The following is a 15,024-nucleotide window of genomic DNA, read 5'->3' as shown; positions in this document are numbered from 1 at the left end:
TGGGCTGGTGCTGCTGTCCGTCACAACTAGCAACACCTGACTAGAAGCCTCCTATTACTATTATTTGATACTTATTTATACCCTGCCTTTCCCCCTGAGAGATCAAATAGGAACAGCTGAAAATAGAGATGGGGAGGGTATCAATAAAAAAAAAAAATAAAACATTAATGGAATTGAAATATCAGGGGTGTGGCGTGATGGGTCCCAGGAGGACCATGGCCCTGGGTGCACAATTTTTGAGGGATGCAAACCAGATGACCCCATGCAGACGGCCCCAGCCTGGCCCAGTGCTCCTCTCCACTCGCTTTGCCCCAGTAGGGGTGGGGTCACCCCACTGTCATCAGCGGTGGGGGGTGCACACGCAACAGGAGGGGTGCCAGCAACCAATGCTATGCTGCTGCCGCAGACCACAAGACAAGTCAAAATGCATTTAAGAGCCAGACATACACTACATTGCACAATACCATTTAAATATATTGCCCCCATTTTACAGATGAGGAACAATGAGGCACAGCTCTCTAGGCAAAGGTGAGTCAGTAAATCCATGCCCTGCCCCCCCCCCCACTACAGTGCTTTCCAATACCTGGGAGTAAACCCTTTTGAATTTGATAGGATATCCCTTTGAGTAGACATGTACCACTACAAATTCCTTGCCTTCAAACACAGGACATACAGAGTGAAAGCATCTATCCCATACAGATTGAAGTTCCTCTCCCTGCTGTGGTCTAGGAGGGAATCATCCAAGTGCCACAGGCAGTAGATAACAGAAGAATCCTGGAAGAAAAAGAACCTCCCCAGGGCTTCTGATGCAGGCAGTGGCCAAAAGACAAGAGAACCACTGACCTTTTCTACCTCAGTCCTGTAAACAAAAAGCTACTGAATGTTAAGTGGTTCTGAAGATTTCTCTGCCTGCCCTCCTATCCAATTATATGGACTCATCTGATGAAGAAGTGTTCCTTGAGGTTGATGACATTACAATCTCCCCTAGACCTTTTCTTACTCCAGGTTTCTAAAGATTTGCACAGTATGAAAATAATTTTTCCTCCCTCCCTCACAGTGCTAAATCTCAGGGTTTAACCATAGCAGATATGGGGTAGCTCAGTTGGTAGAGCATGCGAGTCTTAATCTCAGGGTTGTGGGTTTGAGAACCCACGTTGGGCAAAATATTCCTTCATTGCAGGGAGCTGGACTAGATGATCCTCATGGTCCCTTCCAATTCTGTGATTCTATGATTCTATGTATAATAAAATCACTTGGCAGAATGATATAGATCACCTACATAGACATCCTGGGTGGGTGTATTGTAGATGATCAGTAAGGGCTCCTCTTCAAGCATGTTCCAGTCCTTGGGAAGAGGTTTAGTAAAGAAGCTGTAGGGATGAAGGAATGTTGAAAGGTCTGAATCTGTCATCTAGGCTTGTTTAGCTAAGGCAAGAGACAGGTGAAGTAGTAATAGTAATAGTAATAGTAATAGTAATAGACAGTAATTTTATTATTGTATGCTGCCATCTGACTGGGTTGCCCCAGCCACTCTGGGCAGCACCCAACAGGATATTAAAAACAGAATAAATCATCTCACAAATTTATACAGAAAGAGACTTGTGGGATCTGAAAGATTAACAAATTTTATGGCATTAGCTTTTGTGCATCTGATGAAGTGGACTGTAGTCCACAAATCTTTTGTTGTTGTTGTTTAGTCGTTTAGACACAATCTTGGAACCACTCGCTTATAAGTCTTTCCACTGAGTTTAATGGTTTGTTGTTTTCAGTCATTCAGTCGTGTCCGACTCTTCGTGACCCCATGGACCAGAGCACACCAGGCACTCCTGTCTTCCACTGCCCTGCAGTTTGGCCAAACTTATGCCAGTCGCTTCAAGAACACTGTCCAACCATCTCATCCTCTGTCCCTTCTCCTTGTGCCCTCCATCTTTCCCAACACCAGGGTCTTTTCCATGGAGTCTTCTTCTCATGAGGTGGCCAAAGTACTGGAGCCTCAACTTCAGGATCTGTCCTTCCAGTGAGCACTCAGGGCTGATTTCTTTAAGGATGGATAAGTTTGATCTTTTGCAGTCCATGGGATTCTCAAGAGTCTCCTCCAGCACCATAATTCAAAAGCATCAATTCTTCGGCGATCAGCCTTCTTTATGGTCCAGCTCTCACTTCCATCCATCACTACTGGGAAAACCACAGCTTTAACTATACGGACCTTTGTCGGCAAGGTGATGTCTCTGCTTTTTAAGATGCTGTCTAGGTTTGTCATTGCTTTTCTCCCAAGAAGCAGGGTCTACTAATTTCGTGACTGCTATCACCATCTGCAGTGATCATGGAACCCAAGAAAGTAAAATCTCTCACTGCCTCCATTTCTTCCCCTTCTATTTGCCAGGAGGTGATGGGACAGTGGCCATGATCTTAGTTTTTTTGATGTTGAGCTTCAGACCATATTTTTGCACTCTCCTCTTTCACCCTCATTAAAAGGTTCTTTATTCCTCCTCACTTTCTGCCATCAAGGTTGTGTCATCATCATATCTGAGGTTGTTGTATTTCTTCCGCAATCTTAATTCCGGTTTGGGATTCATCCAGTCCAGCCTTTCGCATGATGAATTCTGCATATAAGTTAAATAAGCAGGGAGACAATATACAGCCTTGTCGTACTCCTTTCCCAATTTTGAACCAATCAGTTGTTCCATATCCAGTTCTAACTGTAGCTTCTTGTCCCACATAGAGATTTCTCAGGAGACAGATGAGGTGATCAGGCACTCCCATTTCTTCAAGAACTGCCATAGTTTGCTGTGGTCAACTCAATCAAAGGCGTTTTGTGTAGTCCATGAAGCAGAAGTAGATGTTTTTCTGGAACTCTCTAGCTTTCTCCATAATCCAGCGCATGTTTGCAATTTGGTCTCTGGTTCCTCTGCCCCTTCAAATCCAGCTTGCACTTCTGGGAGTTCTCGGTCCACATACTGCTTAAGCCCGCCTTGTAGAATTTTAAGCATAACCTTGCTAGCGTGAAATGAGCACAATTGTGCGGTAGTTGGAGCATTCTTTGGCACTGCCCTTCTTTGGGATTAGGATGTAGACTGATCTTCTCCAATCCTCTGGCCACTGCTGAGTTTTCCAAACTTGCTGGCATATTGAGTGTAGCACCTTAACAGCATCATCTTTAAATTTTACATAGTTCGGCTGGAATGTCATCACTTCCACTGGACTTGTTATTAGCATGCTTTCTAAGGCCCATTTGACTTCACTCTCCAGGATGTCTGGCTCAAGGTCAGCAACCACACTACCTAGGGTGTATGAGACCTCCATATCTTTCTGGTATAATTCCTCTGTGTATTCTTGCCACCTCTTCTTGATGTTTCTGCTTCTGTGAGGTCCTTTCCACTGTGAGGTCCTTTATTATGGTAATCTTTGTATGAATGTTCCTCCATATCTCCAATTTTCTTGAACAGATCTCTGTTCCCATTCTGTTGTTTCCCTATTTCTTTGCATTGCTGTTTAAGAAGGCCCTCTTGTCTCTCCTTGCTATTTTTTGCAAATCTGCATTCAATTTCTGTATCTTTCACTACTTCCCTCACATTTTGCTTGCCTTCTCTCCCCCTATTTGTAAGGCCTCATTGGACAGCCACTTTGCTTTCTTGCATTTCCTTTTCATTGGGATGGTTTTTGTCTGTGCCTCCTGTATAATGTTACGAGCTCCATGCATAGTTCTTCAGGCTCTGCCCCAAATCTAAATCCTTAAACCTGTTCCTCACTTCCACTGTGTATTCATAAGGGATTTGATTTAGATTGTGTCTTACTGGCCCAGTGGTTTTTCCTACTTTCTTCCGTTTAAGCTGGAATTTTGCTATAAGAAGCTGATGGTCTGAGCCACAGTCAGCTCCAGGTCTTGTTTTTGCTGACTGTATAGAGCTTCTCCATTTCTGGCTGCAGAGAATATAATCAATCTGATTTGATGCTGCCCATCTGATGATGTCCATGTGTAGAGTCGTCTCTTGTGTTGTTGGAAAGAGTGTTTGTGATGACCAGCTTGTTCTCTTGACAGAACTCTATTAGCCTTTGCCCTGCTTTGTTTTGAACTCCAAGGCCAAACTTGCCAGTTGTTCCTTTTATCTCTTGACTCCCTACTTTAGCATTCCAATCCCTATAATGAGAAGAACATCCTTCTTTGGTGTCATTTCTAGAAAGTGTTGTAAGTCTTCATAGAATCGGTCAATTTCAGTTTCTTCAGTACCGGTAGTTGGTGCATAAACTTGGATTATTTCAGACTAAAGGCTGTCAATCTTTATCCACTCTTCGGTATTCCATTTGGAAATTGGAATTTTTGTAAAGTGTGAAATGTCCAATGATATCATCACCAAACACATTCTTGATAAAATAAATCTATTATTTAGTATGAATATTTGGTGGTGTATGTTTCCAAAGTTTCCCAACTATTTGGAAATGCAATTGTACTCTAGGAAGAAATTAAGTAGCTGTCCCAAGCAGCTTTCAAATTCTCCAATTCACATTGAAACTAATGTGAATTTTCTCCCTCCATGCAAATGGCAGGTATCTATATGCAATTTGGACTGCAACAGGGGACAAAGGGTTAAGATCCTTTGCCTCACACACATATCAAGCCCCCAGTCTGGATTATTTGTGAAAGCAAACTCCTATACTTGAGAACAGGCAGTGTGATTAACATCATGTGTAGTTTCGCCATCTCTGCCTTTCTCATGTGGGATCAAAGCTGCTGCAAAACCCAAGGCAGTTCTGTCCCCCATCTATTTAGGCAACACTAATGGGACCAAACAATATCGGCCATACCAAGCAGCACATTTACCTGCACATTTTCAAATGTCATATATGCCAGCATTTGCCATCAATGCCCTTCTCTTGTTATGCAGGTCAAAACAGGTCAGCCTCTGCTGAGAGAATAAATGGACACAACACAGACATTAAAAGAGGGCTACAAGAAAACAGTGTTTCACCAAGGACTTCTAGAGCAAGTCTTCAAGTGCCATACTTGAAAAATAAGCATTTCGCAAAGAGACTGCAACATGCAAGCTGCTGAATTGGAATTATTTGACACTCTGGAGATTGGTCTCAACACATTCTGGGAGCGGCCAGCTCATTAACGTAAGTAATTGTATCTCTCTCTTGAGTGTGTTTTTATGCTATTGATCTTGCTGTGCCTATTTATCACCAGCGGCTGCTTGTGGGGAGTGGATCACTCCCACATGGAGTCGATGTGCTCTAGATGTATAGTGACACACCTGCTGTTGTCTTTTGCAGTGCTTGACCTCTTGACCTTACTTTGTGCAAAAAAACCAGTGATTTTATTTGATTTTTTCCTTTGTGCTTGAATATTGTGAGTGCACACTGTTCTGTTTTCTGGGTGCTAGCCTCAGCAGAAGACAAGGCCAGAGTACCTTGCACAGCTTTGTGCAGTATGACATGAGAGCAGAACTCAGGTGTTGCTTCAACAGTGGCTGCCCTCAGACTGTGCTTGAAAGAGGAGCTGCAGCCACACCCCCACCCCCGTAGATAGCTCTACCTTCAATAAGAGTGAGTCTTCCCTTGCTTAAGCAGCCTTTGACAGAGCAGGGGAGATAGCAGTTGCTGGCACCATGAGTTCTTCTTGCACAAACATTTACAAGGCTGGACCTGTGGGCACGTCCCTCTCCCACTCCAAATCCATGCCCCCATTCCCTGAAAAAGGGTATCTGAGCCAAGGTCATTTTGCATACACGGGTAACTACTTGATGGATCTGAAAGTGCTTGCAACGAGGCTAATTGCAATTAACTTAATTAATTAATTAGGCTAGTTAAGATTTAACTCTAGTTAAGGTTTTTCCTGTCTGTACAGCTCTTGGGGCTCTCCCCAGCCATGCTCCTTGCTGACCTGCGCTGCCCATTCATTGAGTGCTTCTACATGGCCAGCATGGATCCTTGGCTTGTGATAATGCCTCTTGCTTGGATGATGGAGAAACTACATGGATGGGGGCAGCTATGATGAGGGCAAGACAAAGTCTTAGGAGGAAAGGTTGAAGGAGTTAGATACATTTTGTCTGGAGAAGGGACTATTAAAACCATGACAGTATATGAAGATTATGAAGCAAATGTGTTCTTTTGCGATAAGCAGCCTCATGTAACTAACATGTTTAAGTCTAATTAATGCATGAAGGGGTTAATGGCATAGAGTAAGCTGTCCTGTGAGGCTTACCTAGGTCACTCCCTCCCACCTTGGGAGGAAGGTAATCAAGTCTCTTACTCCAGTCTACCAGAGAAGCTCAGTGTCTGAGGAGATCTGAGCTGGTGCTCCAAGCTCAGATTACATGGCTCTAACAAGCCATTCTTGAGTTCCTGTACCAATAATTTGGAACTTTCACCACTTTGTAAGTAAACTAACACCGCTTTATGCCTGTGCAACTTTTTCTGAATGCTGTATGGAGAAGCATGAACCTGACCTTTGGAAACTTTGTAGGTAAACCATTTTTAATTTACCAAATGTGGTCTTTCTATGCTGGGGAAGAGGGCTACTTTAAAATATGCCCTTCTAAGTTCCTTCCAAAGTTCTAACAGCTTATATTTCCACTCTTTACTTAGCTGCATATTTTGTTGTTTTATATCTCTTTTGGGGTTCTCTACTTGCCCCAAACCTTGTTCTTGGCATCCAGTGAATTCTTCAAATTCTCCTTCAAGAAGATGAGATGTTTAAGTTGAAAAGTTCGATCAAATGAAAGAAGAAGTCACCGACTGGCTGCAGTATCATCAAATTTTTGAAACTTTTAGATTAGACAAAAAGATTGGTTTTCAAATTGAAAAATCAAAGCTGGAAACAGAGCTAATTGAACCGAACTCTAAAAACCTTTCCAGGATGTATAATTTGTTGCTAGAGTGGCATACAAAAGATGAACTGGTTAAATCTGCAATGATAGATTGGGCAAAAGATGTGGGACACAATATTATGATGGATGACTGGGAGGTTATGGAAGGAAGGTATCAATTTACGGCTTGTAATGTATTAAGAGAAAACATTATGAAAATGATATATAGGTGGTATTTGACACCAGTGAAGATAGCTAAAATATATCATGTTACAAGTAATGTGTTTGGAAATGTAAAACTGCGGAAGGTACCTTTTATCATATGTGGTGGACATGCCCAAAGGTTAAGGCTTTCTGGGAGAAGATTTATAATGAACTCAAGAAGGTAATGAAAATTACCTTAGTAAGAAACCAGAGGCCTGTCTTTTGAGCATGACCAATCAGGAGATACCCAGTCAGGATAGAGTGTTTTTTATGTATGCCACAACAGCTGCTAGAATTCTACTTGCAAGAAACTGGAAAGGCGAAGAGATCCCGACAGTGGAAGAATGGCAGATGAAGTTAATGGACTTTATGGAACTCGCTGAACTGACCGCGAGACTCCAAGACCAGAGGGAGGAGAAGGTGCAGCAGGACTGGAAGAAATTTAAGGACTATTTAAAAAATCGTGTAAAATTGGATATCTGAGCAGAATTAGCATGGTGAATTGGCTTAGCTAGTTGATGTTAGATAAAACTGTATACAAGAAGTATTGTTAAGAATGATTTAAATGTTTGAGAATGTTTTAGGATATGTAGACTTAAGAACTATATTTGATTAATTAATGTCTTAAAGATCATTAAGAGAGTGGTTAATGTTATGAAAAAAGATACAAGTTACTAAAGTATATTGATATTGAACGCAGTTGAGGCGGGGGAAGTCCCTCCCAAAGAAGATAGAAACTAGATTTAAATAATGATAGTATATGGTTCCTGTTTATGTAGGTATGTATAAGTTTTTCTTTTGTTTTTATTGTTTCTGTTTGCTGTTGTGTTTATTATGTTTTTTTTGTTTTTTATTGTGTTGTGTTTTGTCTTTATTGTGTATTTTGTATGTATTGTGTTTTTTGTTGTTCAATGAAAATAATAAATATTTTTAAAAAACAAAACAAATTGTTGCTCTAAAGGCAAAAACAGGCCACTTTTTTAGAATAAAGGGGACCTGTCCCCTAATAAAAACTTAATCAATACCAGTCAATCTCCCCAATAACCCCAATATCATCTTCTGAGGCTCTTCCTCGCACCCCTCCACAAAGCTCTGGAGGATGGCAACATGAAAACGGGCCTTTTCTGCAGTGACTCTCCATTAGTGAATGCTCTCCCCACGGAGGTTCGCCTGGCGCTCCATTATACACCTTTAGCGCCAGGTGAAAACATTTCTCTTTAATTAGGTATTTGGCTGATTGACATCTGACACCATTTCAAAATGTGTTGTGGAAGGGGAATTTTGGGTTGTCTTTTTTGTTTTTATTATGTATTTTGTGTTTTTTATATTGTAATTTTGTGTTCTGAACCGCCCTGAGATCTACGTATATGGGGCGGTACAGTGGTACCTCGAGTTACAGATGCTTAAGGTTACGAACCTTAAGAATTGATGCTTTTGAATTATGGTTCTGAGGAGACTCTGAGAGTCCCATGGACTGCAAGAAGATCAAACCTATCCATTCTCAAAGAAATCAGCCCTGAGTGCTCACTAGAAGGACAGATCCTGAAGTTGAGGCTCCAGTACTTTGGCCACCTCATGAGAAGAGAGACTCCCTAGAAAAGACCCTGATGTTGGGAAAGATGGAGGGCACAAGGAGAAGGGACGACAGAGGACGAGATGGTTGGATAGTGTTCTCGAAGCTACTAATGAGTTTGGCCAAACTGCGAGAGGCAGTGAAGGATAGGCGTGCCTGGCGTGCTCTGGTCCATGGGGTCACGAAGAGTCGGACACGACTGAACGACTGAACAACAACAACACAAGGTTACGAACGCTTCAGGTTACAGACTCTGCTAACCCAGAAAAGTACCTCAGGGTTAAGAACTTTGCTTCAGGGTGAGAACAGAAATCACACAGTGGCGGCGCAGTGGCATGGGAGGCCCCATTAGCTAAAGCAGTACCTCATTTCAGGTTAAGGACGGACCTCCAGAACGAATTAGTTTTAACCTGAAGTGCCACTGTATACAAATTTAATAAATAATAATAAGTCTTTGAACAAGGCTGCTCTTAAGCCCTGCAGTTTGGGCAGACTAGTAAGTAGTGGGGTAAATAAATCTTCAGGCACATCATCACCACGTGGGAAAACTCTCTTTTCTTCAGGGATCTGCCGATGGCATCCTTCAACAATGGCCGCGAGTGCATAGGCTGCAGCTGCAGAGCTTAAAGGCTTGTCTTCATTTATTTTGCAAGGATTCTGAATAGGGAGTTTGTCATAGCAAGACAGGCAGGCAGGTAGAAATGCAATCAGCACAGAAATCATTTCGTGTGGCAAGATGCCATCTCAAAAGTTTAATGAACTCGGAGTGTCTGAAGAAGGCCGTCTTATCATAACTTCTAGCATTTCCTCATTCCTGATTCCATACCTATCAATAACTTGGGCATTTCCTGATTCCTGATTATATGTGTTATGTACTGAGTTGAATAGGATCCAAACTGCAGCAGGCTGATTGGTCCTAGAACAATAGGATTGAGATTGCAGCAGTCTGACGGTCCCAGAACATAGGATTGAGATTGCAGCAGTCTGATTGGTCCCAGAACAATAGGATTGAGATTGCAGCAGTCTGATTGGTCCGCAAGAGCCACCCATCCAGCTCCAGGTGGAAGTGAATCTGCACTCTGATTGGCATACAGGAGTATCCCGGAATTAGCCAATCACGTGGGGCCCATTATGTAAATAGTATAATAAGCAAACGTTTGGGGGAACTACATGCCTCACTACTATGAGCTGAATAAAGAGCATGAAAGTCACACTGGACTCCGAGTATCTTTCAATATGCTTGTAGAGCAGATAAGACACTTCACTTTTTAAAGATATATATATATATATAATATTATATATATATATACACACATACATACATATACATATAGCTTATCCCAGCCAAACCAGTCCCATTTTGTTAACAGATCTGTTTTGCTGAGTTGGTGTTCCCTTTGCGTCTTCTGCTCAAATTGCCCCAGGAGCAATTTAGTCTTTTTCATAATTGCCAGTGCTGGAAAGTGGGACAGCTGATAAGATCTCTTTTTCTGGCCTTATCCAAGATTAATCACAAACAAGACTTCCCTCCTATTTTTCTCACTGGCATATTTGCCTGGGATAATGAGGCATCATGAACTCTAATTTGAGGTCATGAGAGTGAAGAACAATATTCAATGAAATTTGAATTGAACAGTAGTTAAAGCTATTAGGTGAGGTTAATCAAGATTTGCGTGCTACTGCTTGTTTTTAAGACCTGCCGCTGTAGTAGCATACATGAATCAGTCTCTATACAGTTTAGGTAGTTCCTATAATTCCCAAAAGAAAAGATTCTGATATTGGGAAGACCTAGTTTTCTGAGTGCATGTTCTGGAAGTTGGGCAATAGGGGCAGTACAGGATTCATTTTGGTGTACCAACCTCCTCACTGCACCAAGGATTTCCTGCCTGAGCTTCTCAGGTCATGGCAGATGTTCTCCTGGAGACACCTAGTTTGGTTGTCCTAGGGGATTTTAACATCCATGCCAACAAGACCTTACAAGCATGGTCTCCATGGGACTGTCCCTGAATAAGTTTGGCCCAACTCATAGTTGCGGACATGCCTTAGACCTGGTGTTCACCTCTTGTGATGTGGGGGATCTGACACAAAAAGTGAAACAAAAGAAGTGCCATGGTCAGATCACTTCCTGGTGCAACTGGACTTCTCCGCGACCCTTCCCCTCTGCAGGGAGGTGCGACTGATTTGGGTGGTCTGCCCCTGCCACTTAATGGATCCAAATGGTTTTCAGAGAGTGGTAGGGGATACTTTATCCCATGTTGATGGCCTTTCAGCTGATTCCCTAGTGGCCTACTGGAATGCGGAGTTAACCAGGGCTATCGACTGGCTACGAAGCGCCCTCTCTGATTGCATGGAGCCCAGACAGCCCCATGGTTTTCCCCATAGCTGAGGGTGATGAAACAATCGCTCAGATGGCTAGAGCACTGGTGGCGGAAAACTCACTCTGAATCTGACTGGACACAGGTTAGAGCTGCTATTTTTTGCAGATGCGATAGGCTCGACGTTGAGAACTGTGGTCTAAACCACTGAACCTCTTGCACTTGCTGATCAGAAGCTAAACAGAAATGCTGAGCACTCTGGTTTCCATCACAGTGTCCTGTTGTGCCAGAAGCGGTTTAGTCATGGTGGCCACATGACTAGGAAAGTTGTCTGCAGACAAACACTGGCTCCCTCGGCCTGAAGCGATATGAGCGCTGTAACCCCATAGTCACCTTTGACTGGACTTAACCATCCAGGGGTCCTTTGCCTTTACCTTTTACTTTACCCCTGCCCAATGCTTTGGTCCCGGTGAAATCTATGACCAAAAATAAGGGAAAAACAGAGTTAACTATTACCGGTATGTACTACATTTATATCTCACCTTTCGCCCAAGAAGCGCCAATGTGGTTCGCCTCCTGCTCCATTTTTATCTTCTCCCAAACCCTCCAAGGTATTTCAAAATTCTCCAATTCACCTTGAAACTAATGTGAAGGTTTTTTTATACTTTTATTTTTCTTAAAAAAATATTTTGACAACAATTCAAATCCAATATTGCAATAAACAAGAATATTCTGACTTCCCACCCCTTTTGTGTTTTCTTATTTTATTTTAATTTAACACTGCATTTTCTTCATGATTCCAATTATAGGGACGTGGGTGGAGCTGTGGTCTAAACCACTGAGCCTCCTGGGCTTGCTGATTAGAAGGTCGGTGGTTTGAATGGGGTGATCTCCCATTGCTCTGTTCCAGCTCCTGCCAACCTAACAGTTCGAAAGCACAGCAGTGCAAACAGATAAATAGGTATTGCTGTGGCAGGAAGGTAAACGGTGTTTCTGTGCGCTCTGGCTTCTGTCACGGTGTTCCGTTTCGCCAGAAGCAGCTTAGTCTTGCTGGCCACATGACCTGGAAAGCTGTCTGCAGACAAACACCGGCTCCCTCGGCCTGAAAATGAGATGAGCGCCGCAACCCCAGAGTCATCTTTGTCTGGACTTAACCATCCAGGGGTCTTTTATCTTTTCCTTGGTTTCCCTTTAAATTTCATTTTAACTGTTTTGTCTAAGTTTACCCTGCTAATGAATTTATGTGTGTACAATGACATTTCAAATAATCTACAAATTCTCCCCGGTCACTGATAAAGTTTTTCTCCTCTTGGTTCCTTATAGCTCCCATTAGTTGTCATTTTGGCATAGTCCACTAGTTTAATCTGCCGTTTCTCCTTGGTTGGTACAGAATCCTCTTTCCATCTCTGAGTGTAAAGCATCCTGGCCACTGTGTAGCATACATAAACAGGGTTGTTGTTTTGTTTGTTTTTTATCTATACCAATTATCCATAAAACAAAAGCTTCTGGTTTTTTAATAAAGGTAATTTAAAAAAATTCAATTCATATATCATTTCCCAGAAGGCTTTTGCTATCTTACAAGACCACCACATGTGGTCAAGTCAGTTTTATAGCCAAAGGCCTTTACAATGGACAACAGAGAATAAAAGGAACACTTTTCTCTAAAATCATACAATGCAACCTGTAACAGTTTACAACATTAAAAAAATACATTAAAATTTAAAATTGGAGTGCATTCGCATAGCTGGAACAGAGCTTCTTTGCTGCCAGTGCAAATTTGGCTACCTGGTGTGTGATATATAGATGTTTATCTGCTAGGAGTTCAGCCGTCACTTCCTGTGCAGATCGACCTGGAAGCCAATTAAGAATTGGTGATATAATTTTCCTCTGCTTATACCAATAAAGGCCTGTAACAATAACAACAGTTTCCCTTTGGGCATTGTATACAGGGGGCAAATCAGCAGATACTGTAGTGTGTGATGACCTTACCTGATTGCATCCATATATGCATCTACAATCCATATGGGGAATTCCCCAGTACCCCCCCCCTCTAAATATGCTGAGGGCATCTGTTGGAATCTTAGTTCTGCAAAGGCCCTGCATAGTTGTGGGAACGTCAGTGTCTCAAGGTAACGGGGCCTTAAGTGATTAGTCTTAATTTGGGGGTACCAAGTGGAGTAATGGGCAGCAATGATGGATGCTGTCTTGGTTAGCATCCTGACCAATAATCCAATTTCTAAGGTCACGTGGGCTAAGGGCTAAGTAGTTCTCCATTTGAAGATTGAAAGTCCTGTTTCCTGCTTGGCAGGGGGTTGGACTGGATGGCCCTTGTGGTCTCTTCCAACTCTATGATTCTATGATTCTAACTTATCTTGGCACTTTTGTGCCCACTCCCAAGAGGGGTGGGGCACGGAGGGCACTCTCCTGCGCACAACAGTTCAGGGTAGGAGAGGGGCAAGGAAGCTGCTCTCTGCAGCCAGGTCACATCTGCCCTCAGTGGAGGCGGAGCTGCTGCCACCGGGTGTGGGGTGTGCCATGGCTGAGGGGGGGGGGAGCTGCACCAGGCACAAGCGCCACAGTTAAGGAGCAGCTCCTTCTGGCACGGAGCTGTACATTATCAGCTTTTCAGCTTCACTCCCCCCCCCCCACATTCTGCATTTTGTGTTCAAGTGCACACTTAAAGAAAAAAAGCACTGGTTAGAAACGGGCTACCACAAAATGTGGGGTTGAATGTTATTTTAAATGAAATCCAGGGTGGAATGAATCCTTCTCCTAGCGAGAGCTTTCAAGGCAGTCTATAGCAAGTTTTCTTGTGAGGTGTTTAATTCTGTTCCTGTAATATCTGTTTCTGGAGAAATGCACTTGTCCATAATAAGCCCTTGACAACTCGGGTCCAGTTTATCTTCAAGATTGTCTAGCCCTCCCAGAAAGGAAGCCATGAAGCAAAATGTGCATGTAACCTTCTAGGATTTCAGTGAGATGAGCCAGGCCTTCATTCCTTTTCCCCCCAATGAGTAAAGTCATAGATGTGATTGATGAGTGAGTTGTCTGGACACTAGGTGACAGGAATTTCTGGGGTCCCAAAGAGCTAATGTTCGCCCCTCTCCTTTAGTGCACTTCTGCTCATTTTCTAGTCCTTTTGATTTCTGTAGTTTGTCCTTCCTTTTCCCCTAACAACCAGGATGCATATTTTCTGTATGTGTTTGTCTGAGATCTGGTACTCCCTATAAGTTATTATCTGCAAATTGTTGTTGTTGTTTAGTTGTTTAGTCGTGTCTGCCTCTTCATGACCCCATGGACCAGAGCACGCCAGGCACTCCTGTCTTCCACTGCCTCCCACAGTTTGGTAAGACTCATGTTGGTAGCTTCGAGAACTGTCCAACCATCTTGTCCCCTGTCATCCCCTTCTCCTTGTGTAATCTTTCCCAACATCAGGGTCTTTTCCAGGGAGTCTCTCTTCTCATGAGAATACTGCCACCAATAAGTGTGAGTGGATTGAGACCTTTGCAGAGAGGCTTAGCATGTTTTTAGCTGTGCAGGAACTGAAGATTCATTAAGAATCCACTGTACAATCAACTTCTAATGCAATGGTGTGCATGTTTATCCATCTCTAATGGGGTGCACTCCCAGGAAGGTGGGCACTGGATTGTAGACTAGACTTTGGTTTAAGATTGGCATTGGGGGAAGGTAGGGATCAGCTATGTGGCATGCAGAAATTAAGCTATTTCTAGTATGGAAATGCAATTATGGGGAAAGCTTCACTTGTTCACATTTTGTTATGTGTGTGGCTAATGATTTATTTTTGGGTGGGACCTCCATTCCACCTGCAAAGAGGGCATAAATTTGCACATGCAAATTTTATATACATATGTATCCTCTTCTGTGAGTGGGTCAGAGAACCCCATCCACATACAAAGTTGTTGTTGTTGTTCAGTCATTCAGTTGTGTCCGACTCTTCGTGACCCCATGGACCAGAACATGCCAGGCACCCCATCTTCCATTGCCTCCCGCAGTTTGGTCAAACTCATGCCAGTCGCTTCGAGAACACTGTCCAACCATCTCATCCTCTGTCGTCCCCTTCTCCTTGTGCCCTCCATCTTTCCCAACATCAGGGTCTTTTCTAGGG

Source organism: Lacerta agilis, chromosome 5 (genome assembly GCF_009819535.1).
Source record: "Lacerta agilis isolate rLacAgi1 chromosome 5, rLacAgi1.pri, whole genome shotgun sequence".
Lineage (NCBI taxonomy): Eukaryota > Metazoa > Chordata > Lepidosauria > Squamata > Lacertidae > Lacerta > Lacerta agilis.
Note: the sequence above shows the minus strand (reverse complement) of the source record.